Source organism: Vitis vinifera, chromosome 6 (genome assembly GCF_030704535.1).
Source record: "Vitis vinifera cultivar Pinot Noir 40024 chromosome 6, ASM3070453v1".
Lineage (NCBI taxonomy): Eukaryota > Viridiplantae > Streptophyta > Magnoliopsida > Vitales > Vitaceae > Vitis > Vitis vinifera.
This window is the reverse complement of record NC_081810.1, coordinates 7,018,345-7,028,045: the sequence shown is the minus strand read 5'-3', so window position 1 is coordinate 7,028,045 and position 9,701 is coordinate 7,018,345. Positions and strand designations below refer to the sequence as shown.

At 32.4% G+C, this 9,701-nt stretch overlaps 1 pseudogene; it reads right to left on the bottom strand.

Annotated features, from left to right (window-relative positions):
* Positions 1 to 4,995: 4,995 nt before the first annotated feature.
* Positions 4,996 to 7,631, bottom strand: LOC100241528 (protease Do-like 2, chloroplastic; annotated as a pseudogene).
* Positions 7,632 to 9,701: the final 2,070 nt, after the last annotated feature.

Here is a 9,701-nt window from a genome sequence, read left to right as displayed (position 1 = left end):
GTAAAAAAAAACAAATGCTAAAAAGATAAAAATTTAGAACAGAAAACATTGGAAATGACAAAAACAAAAACACGATTGTTGAAACTTGAAAGTATAAAAAAGGATTGGGTAGAAAGAGAAATTTAGGTTAAAACCTAAAAATCGAAATGGCTTAGGTTAGAAATCTAGCCAAACCTTGTGCATTATGAAAGAAAAGGCTAAGTTACAACCCACGTGTCTTAAAAAAATGTGGGGTTAATTGTAAGATAAATTAAAAAAATAATTTGTAAAATATGATAATGAGGAAAAAATTTATGAAATTACAATAAACCAAAATTGTTTCTTCAAGAGAAGTCTAATTTGAATTTAGAGAAATTTTTTTGTCTTTCTAGGAAACAATTTTGAAAAGACATCTTCAAAGTAAAAAGAGATTTTTTTTTTCTTTTAAAAAAAGCTTCAAAAATAAAAATCGTCCCTCAAGAAACTATTTCAACTTTTGTAATAATATTTTTAATTAACTATATATATTTATAATAATAAAACTATTTGAAATATATGTATTATAAAATTAATTAATTCTATGTAACAAATTTAATGTAAAAATAATTATTAGTTATTATGGTCATATTATTTATAAATAATAATATTATCAATTAATTATTATATATTGTTTTGAATTTAATTAAAGGTTAATTTAATTTCATTCAATAAAAAGATTAATGATTTGGTTAGTGAAATGATTGATTAATAAATTTAAAAAGTTGATTAGTTTGTTGTAGAAGTCACTCCTAGAGATACAAATATAAATTATTGAGGACTTCACTTACTTATTGGAGGGATTCTTTATATTGGCATTGGATTCTGACAAGAAGTTAGTGTGATATTATCATACGACTTATATATTACAATTCATTGTTTTTTTATTTTTTCTAGAAGCTAGTCTAATAGTAAAGTCTATTTGATGTTTTGATGTTTTTGATTTGCCTGACTATATAGAGAGATATGTCGAGCATCTCAAATCAACATACATGATATATTAGACCCAATTGTAATACTTATGGTTATAGGGCATGAGATAGACACGTGATATTTTCAATACCATATAATAGATAATTACCACCATCCCCATTATGCATATGGGTATATACACTACCAACACATCACATGTAAACATCTATACAAACAATATATATTACAATTTCTCTTTTCGAAAATAATTATCAAATATGATCCTAATGTCTAAAAAAAAGTAATTGATAAGAAATTTTACATATATCATATCTTAAAGACATGATTTTATTACTTTACACTAAAATCATGTCCTAGAGACATGATTTTATTATTTTACATTGAAATCGTGACTTGAACACATTGATTTTCTATTTTTAAACTAAAATTATGTTTTTGAAACATAATTTTTTATTATAAAATGCACCACAATCAAGGGATAGTAATTTCCAAACGCACTGCACTAAAGTTGTACTTTTTAAACATAATTTTAATATCATGGGACACGTTTCCAATTGTGTCTGGTTAAAGAAATTTGTTGGGAGATTTGAATATGAAAACAATTTTATTTATTTATTTATGATAAAATTATTATGTTTTTATGTATAACAAATTAAGATTCCTTTGGTAAGATCCCCCAATTCTTCCAAACTGGTGAAAGATTCCTATGGTAAGATACCTCAATTCTTCATTGTTCCTCTCTAAGAAATCTATTGCCACGATGAGGAAAGATAAGAGAAAGGACAACCCTAAACTTATATTTGGTTGTTGGAAATTTTGATGTGGAAGATGAAAGGAGGTGAAAAAAAAAGATAAGAAAAAAAAAGTTAATAACTTATTTATGCATTTTTAAATTTGATTTCTTTTATATAAATGTTACATAATTTAAAGATGCATAAAATTCTATTATATTTGATTTTATTTTTATGACAAATCACGCATGAGAAGTTTTTTTTTTAATATTTTCCAAAAACTAAAATATTGTAATAAAAAAATGCTAAAAAGATAAAAATTTAGAACAGGAAATATAGGAAATGACAAAAACAAAAACATGGTTGTTGAAACTTGAAAGTAGGGTAGAAAAAGAAATTTAGGTTAAAACCTAAAAATCATGTGAAAGAAATGGCTTAGGTTAGAAATCTAGCTCAAACCTTGTGCATTATGTAAGAAAAGGCTAAGTTACAACCCACGTATCCTAAAAAATGTAGGGTTAATTGTAGGATAGATTAAAAAAATAATTTGTAAAATATGATAAAGACCAAAAAATTTATGAAATTAAGATAAACCAAAATTGTTTCTTCAAGAGAAGTCTAATTTGAATCGAGAGAAGTTTTTTGGTTCCAAGAAACGATTTTGAAAAGAAATCTTCAAAGCAAAAATAGATGATTTTTTTTTTCTTTTTAAAAAAAATAGATGATTTCTTTTAAAAAAAGCTTCAAAAATAAAAATCATCCTTCAAAGAAACTATTCAAGAGAATTATCCTATAGGGTGGGTGGAATAATTATTGAAAAGGGTGGTCTCTTCCTATAATTCTTAGGGAGGACAATAATAAACTTAAATATCAAAACTATCCTTTAACTAAAACTTCTAAAATTCAAAGCATTTAAAGCACTTCACTTGATTTTTCAAGACATTTATGGTGCATGGGGCCCACATTTATTGTAATTATTGACATTCAAATTTTAAATCAAAATTTTGAATTTAACCCTTACAATTATTATATATAATGATAGTATAATTTGTTATTTAAATTTACTATTTAAAATAAAAATACTTCTAAACCATATTTTCAAAATATCATTTATTGTTTTTTTTTTAAATTTTTTTAGTTTTATAATTATATAATAAAAATGATGATTTTTTCATATATATATATATATATATATATTAATTTTAAATCGATAAATTATGTTTTTGTATTAAATTCAAGGAAGTTAAATATTTAATTTTTCATTCAGATTATCTAAAAAGAATAAGAAAATGATGTAGAATGTTTAATCATTTTTTATTTTTTATAATAAAATAGTTTTTTTTTCTCAGTGTATCGAGTGGATGATATTAATACATTTGATATGTTGAATATTAGTAAGATATAAAAAGTGATCTTCAAGATTATTACTTTTATTATAAAATATAGGTACAAAAAAAATATGTTATAATTACAATATAAATACATTTACATTACAATATAAATATTTAAATTTTATTTCTTTTATATAAAGGTTACATAATTTAAAGATGCATAAAATATTATTATATTTGATTTTATTTTTATGATAAAGCAGGTATGAGAAAAAAAATTTCTTCATATTTTTTTAATATTTTCTAAAAACTAAAATATTGTACGGAAAAATGCCAAAAAGATAAAAATTTAGAACAGCAAATATTGGAAATGACAAAAACAAAAACATGGTTGTTGAAACTTGAAAGTATAAAAAAGGATTGGGTAGAAAGAAAAATTTAGGTTAAAACCTAAAAATAACGTGAAAGAAATGGTTTAGGTTAGAAATCTAGCTCAAACCTTGTGCATTATGTAAGAAAAGGCTAAGTTACAACCCACGTGTCTTAAAAAATGTGGGGTTAATTGTAGGATAGATTAAAAAAATAATTTGTAAAATATGATAAAGACCAAAAAATTTATGAAATTAAGATAAACCAAAATTGTTTCTTCAAGAGAAGTTTAATTTGAATCGAGAGAATTTTTTTGGTCTTTCTAAGAGACGATTTTGAAAGAAATCTTCAAAGCAAATTTGTTTTTTTTTTTTTTTTTAAAGAAAGTGTGGACCTCGTATTTTTGCACGTGTGCTTCCACTTGATGGTGAACTCGCTTTTTATTTGAAAAAGATTTATTTTTTAGAAAATGACTTAGAGTTGCCACTTATTTTTGTTTTATTTTTAAAGGGAAAACAAAATAAGAAAGAAAACCATAAGTGTGACTCCTTATTTGGAAAAGATGGTCTGTGAAAAACCAAATTTGGGCTCGGGGGTCAGGTTACTTATTGGAAAGGTACAGTAAAGACTGTAACACCCCTCTAAGAGTATGACATGGGGAAAACATGGAAGAAATGCTAATCTGAACTGAAATGTGCAACGCATCAAAGTGTAGAAGGACTGTCCGACTGTAACTTGAACTCATACTGATATCTGTGCACTCTCAATTGGAGACCAAAAGATGGAGTGCTAGACCCAAACTGTAACCAAAGAGGCTCTGAAGGCCCTCAGATGCACTCATGTGTAGGAAAAGAAATCCTAGTCGAAGGATCTAAGGCTCAACGTACAAGGTCAATGTGGCTCTAAAAGGAGATGAGTGGACTTTAAAAGATCTCTAGTAGAAACGATCATACCCTCCGACGGTACGCAACCCTCTACACGCCTCTGAAAAGATGAAGTGCTTCCATGCAAGGTGGTCATCATCTCCACACATGCACTACATTAACATCTTAGGGGGTTTCCTACAGCAAAAACTCTTGTAACTCTCAACACTCAAGTAGTCAACTAGAGTGCGTAGTGAGCGGTGTGGGTGCATCAGAAAACCCTATGAAACTAAAGCAAAAGAGAAAGCATACCGGTTGCACAAATATCCATGAAACCTAGTTTTGGGCTATACATGTGTTCAAAGGTCGGCCTCCTCTAAAATGCTCCCAAACATCGATACAACTCGTTGCTAGACCCTACTCCTAACCTCTAGCTTGGTTAGAGAAATAAGCACACATAAGGCCCCACACTTGCAAAAGTAAGAGGTGAAATGAAGGAAATGATTGAAACCAGAAGGTTAGAGGTAAGTGGATAGATGTGCGACTCACACAGACAAGCAACATGCAATCAAATAGAAAAATAACAGTCATGCAACAAGCAGTCAAGCGGAACACATATATATCACCTATGTCCACACACAAACCATGGCAATCAAGATGATTAGAGACAAAGACAACATGCTCAAAGATGATCAAGATAATATACAAGCTAAAGAATCAACACATTAAGTCAAAAGATATACAACAATGAGTCTATACATGTGAGGTGAGCAGAACAATCATGGCAAGATCGAAGTCACTATGCTAAGACAGGCAAGATAATCAATCAACATAATCAGCATGTCAATGTCCCAAAATGAATATAATGACCAAACATGCATCAAGAATAATGATATCAAGAGCTCTCAATGTGCAATCAATAGTCAAACAAACAAAAACACAAAGAGAGGTGAGTACCCACTGATCAACCAATCAAACGCCACATTTGCCTCATCTTAAGTCGAGCTTGACCTTCTTGAGACTCCCTAGTGGAGTCTCCATTTTATAGATCCCTCATTTCTACACATGCACTTCCACTCGATGGCGAACTCACTTTTTATTTGAAAAAGATTTAGTTTTTAGAAAATGACTTAGAGTCGCCACTTATTTTTGTTTATTTTTAAATGGAAAACAAAATAAGAAAGAAAACCCTAAATGTGACTCCTTATTTGGAAAAGATGGTCTGTGAAAAACCAAATCTAGGCTCGGAGGTTAGGTTACTTATTGGAAAGGTACGGTAAAGACCGTAGCATCTCTCTAAGCCCCTAAAACGAGTCTCTACTAAATAAAATGAAACAAGTGTGACAATTGATTGATTAAACATGGATACCAAAAGAACATCAATTTAAAAATAATCGAATGAACAAGAGAGACAAAGAGTGTACCTGAGTAATGAGTTGATTGTTTAATGAAAAACAAAGGTTAGTAAACGAACACAAAACAATCACATGTGTCATAAAGCAAGTCAATCAAGCATGACAATCAATTAGTCAATGAAAAAAACATCACTGCTGTTGGGCCTCCACCAAAGCCCAATTTATTTTTTCCTCAATCAATTCCATAAATTCCATCATTTGAAATTATATAATTAAATTCATGCTTATTTTAAAACATTTTAAAAAATCAAGGAAAATGCGAAATGATGCTTGCCGAAAAGAAAATGACAACAAATTTTATTGGAAAATGGATTTGTGGGACCTAAAAAAAATCTAAGGATGAAAAATTGAAGAGATGAAATTATTTGAAAAACTAGAATTTGGAAAAATTATTTGCAAACTGGGGTTTGGAAAATTATTTTCAAAATCAAAGAGGAAGAAATGGAAGAATGACATGTGGCCTAAATGTTGCATGCAAAAGGTGGCATGCATGGAACATTTTCTTTTGGGCGCATTTTGGAGGAGTACTCTTTCTGTTGTCTCTTTCTTCAGTGCAGTGAGCCTAATTTGAAAGGTTGATTCAACTTCTGATCCAGGTCGCCTTGAGGAAAATATCACAATTTGTTTCCCTTTAAATCTTGCCAAAGAGTACCGTGCCTTTGTCAGTAGTTTCAATCCTATTGTGTCTTCACACTCTTCTTCTATAAGTGGTTCTGGGAGGGGGTAAACATCAAGCCAGAAATTATTAGATACGAAGGTTGACCTCTTCCAATGTGATACAGAGCCAAATGTACATGTGGATCTCAAACTACTTAAACTTTCATAAAAACACTAGCTCTGATAATTCCCACATTTACAACATCACCTGTAAATTTTTGACTTATGAGGTAACGAAATGCAATGCACTCAGTTGACCAGAATGGCATTGTTCCTTCATAGCTTACATGAACACCATCAAAGCTTGCAATCACGCTCCCCTCCTTCAAGACATTGTTTGCATCAGAAGTGGGCTCAATTCTTCGCACCAGTACATCCTCATTCGATTGAACTTTTAGGCAAGAACATAATGCAAGATTCTCCAACTTTTGCAACAATATTCCAAGGCAAGGGAAACCAGTGTACTTCCCATTTCTCTCGTAGTCATCCAAAAAAATAAGACACAACTATAGTTGGAATCACATATCCAATATTCTCAACATCCTCAGATCTGAAAACCTGAAATGCAACTCCAATGCACTCCCCTTGGTCAGTGAACGTAGGACCACCACTATTACCAGGATTTATTGTTGCATCAATTTGAATGCCCAACAAATAAGATGAACCATGAGCATAAGATTTAACCTCTATGCGATATACCCTTCTTTTGTAACCGAAATAGTATCTCCTTGAAGCGAATATCCCACTACAGTTACTGCATCTTGAAGACGTGGCAAACGTCCAAAATTGAGTGGTTCAACTACTTTCTAGAATTCTTTACTTTCTACTGAAAGCAAAGCTATATCACATTCAATACCTCATGCTAAAACCTTAGCCACATATTTTATATCATCTCCCATTTTTTTCACTTTGCCTCATTCTTGACGCTCAAGGTGAGTCCCCCATCTTTGAGAGACGTGGCGACGAATATTCCATTTGTGCCAATGCAACTTGTAAAGTTGCTTCATGTGTGGTTGCTCTCTGGTTAAAGATATCAAGGATGAGGACGGAGTGGTCATAAACTCTAACATTTCCACCAAAAGCCTTTTCCAAATCATGCAACTGCCCCGTTGAAAACTCATAATCAAATGTTATGGTCTCAACATCCAGTGCATGGATTATACTCTTAATTTCTGCAACCTTACTAGATCTAATACATGTCCTTGGATTTGGAGCCCTAAGTTTTTGAGATGTAGAACCAACAACCATAAGTCCAACAGTGTCAGCTAATTGGGCCAGTTTCTTAAGTGATTCTTCTATGCCAAAGGAATACTCCATGTCACCTTTGCACTCAACAACAACTAGGTATATTTTTTCCTAAAAAAAAAAACCTCTATTTCATTACACAACTTGAACCCATTATCATCACTTTCTCATTCACCTTTATTTTTCTTAACTTTAGTGGGGGCCTTTAAGGTTTTCTCTTCCGCTTTGGTGCTTGCGACTCCATCAACCACTGCAAACACCTTTTCTTCTTTCACATCAACCATGGGCTTCGGTAGAGATAGGCCGTCGGAGACACGATTCCAACTCTTTGTTGGAGAACTCTAACAAGTCCGAAAGAAGTAATGGTATGCATTCTGAAAGTAATAACAGGATTTGGATGAAGACGGACTAGAGGAAATGAAGAGTGAGGGTCGTGGACTAGAGACGATGAGGGAATGATGGAAAAATGGGTATGGTGACAATTTCAGTGGGTATGAATGTTTAGAAGATGGTGAGCTGGTCATGATGTTTCAGACGGGAGTGGTTTGGCCTGAAATTCAGGTTTGATGGAATGGGGTTTCGGTGGAGGGTTTACAAAGGTTTTAGATTGTCATTGGTGAAATGAATGATGAAAGGTAGAGAGAGAAGTGGGTTTACAGGGTATTGAAAGATATAAATATGGGTATGGTTGTTAGTATGATGGGTATGTAGTGAATGTGGAAGGAATAAGCTGAAGGTGGTGGTCAAATGGAAAGTGAGTAATGGTGTGGATATAGAAGATGACTTAATAGTAAACTGGAATGGGGTTGGCCACACCCATGCATGATGATCACATGCATGTGGGTTCATGACTTATGATGTGGCAGAAAACAAAGGATGATGTTTTGGTGGTATTAGGCAGCGAGGTGCATCTTTTATATGACTTCTCATTCCCAAATCCTGTGTTTCAATGAAATATGAATCATTTTTTCTAGTCTTTTCAGAACTCAACTGACATGATGAACTCGTTTCATGGATTTTTGGACCCGTGGAGGCAAAATCTGCAGAACTGTTATCCTTAAGTGAACTTAAATACTGAAATAGGTTCATTGGCAATCTTTCCAAATTTCTGAACTTTTTTTTTCTAGTGCTTCCTGAACAAACTAGAGTGCAATGATGGAGTCGACCAGTGGGTTTACATCTATCAAGGGCTGATCAGTTTCACATTTTTCCTTTTTAATCTCCCAAGGCAAGTCAGCAGTTAAATCATCTTGTAAAAGATCTTCAACTTCTCCTATAGTTTCTTTACTGTAATCCGTTTTAAGTTCCCGACCAAAAGGTCAACATCTCAATTGCACAAGACCCATTATTATTGATCTTAGTGTCCTTAACAAGTGAAATTCCATCCGGAGCCCAACTGACACTTTTGACGGGATCGCTTTCGTTTTCAAGTCTCTTTCATCTTCAAGCATAACAACTTCTGAAGTAGAACCATATGAAGCATCCCATAGATATGCAATGACTCCAAGAGCAATAGCTAGAACGTTGCTACTACCTCAGTCCAGTAAATTCAAGTGATAATCATCCACCAAGTCAAGAACATCCAATACTCTCTTAGATGGTGATACACAGACCAAGGCATTCCACAAATAGATACACAGGAGCAGGGAAATACGGAGAATGAAATTGCTAAAAACAGAGTAAGAATGAGAGATCCGAGGAGTTATTAGGTAAAACCTTGTTTCATGAGTGATAAACGGGCTGAAAACTGGGGGGGGGGGGGGAGGGGGGCAAACTGATGACAACAATATGACTATCAAACACCCAATCCCAAACCCAAAGAGGAATCCAACTATTTACAAGGGAAAATCAAGAATACGAGAGGGAACCAAAATAGGGCATTATATACAAACAAATCAGATTCAACCAAAATAACCAAGAAACTTTTGATATCCAAACTGAACAACAAAATAATGCTCATAGGTTAGTAGAGAATGAAATAAAACATTAAGAAATGGAAACGTTCCAAGTTCAAAGTGGCCTTACCTAGAAGTTCACAACACAACCTTCTTCCGTTTCTCCTCTTTCAGCTCATCTGTAAGACCATTTTTTTTCCTCAACTGGTTTCCCCTCAAGCTCCCTTCACTAATTTCCTTTAATCTC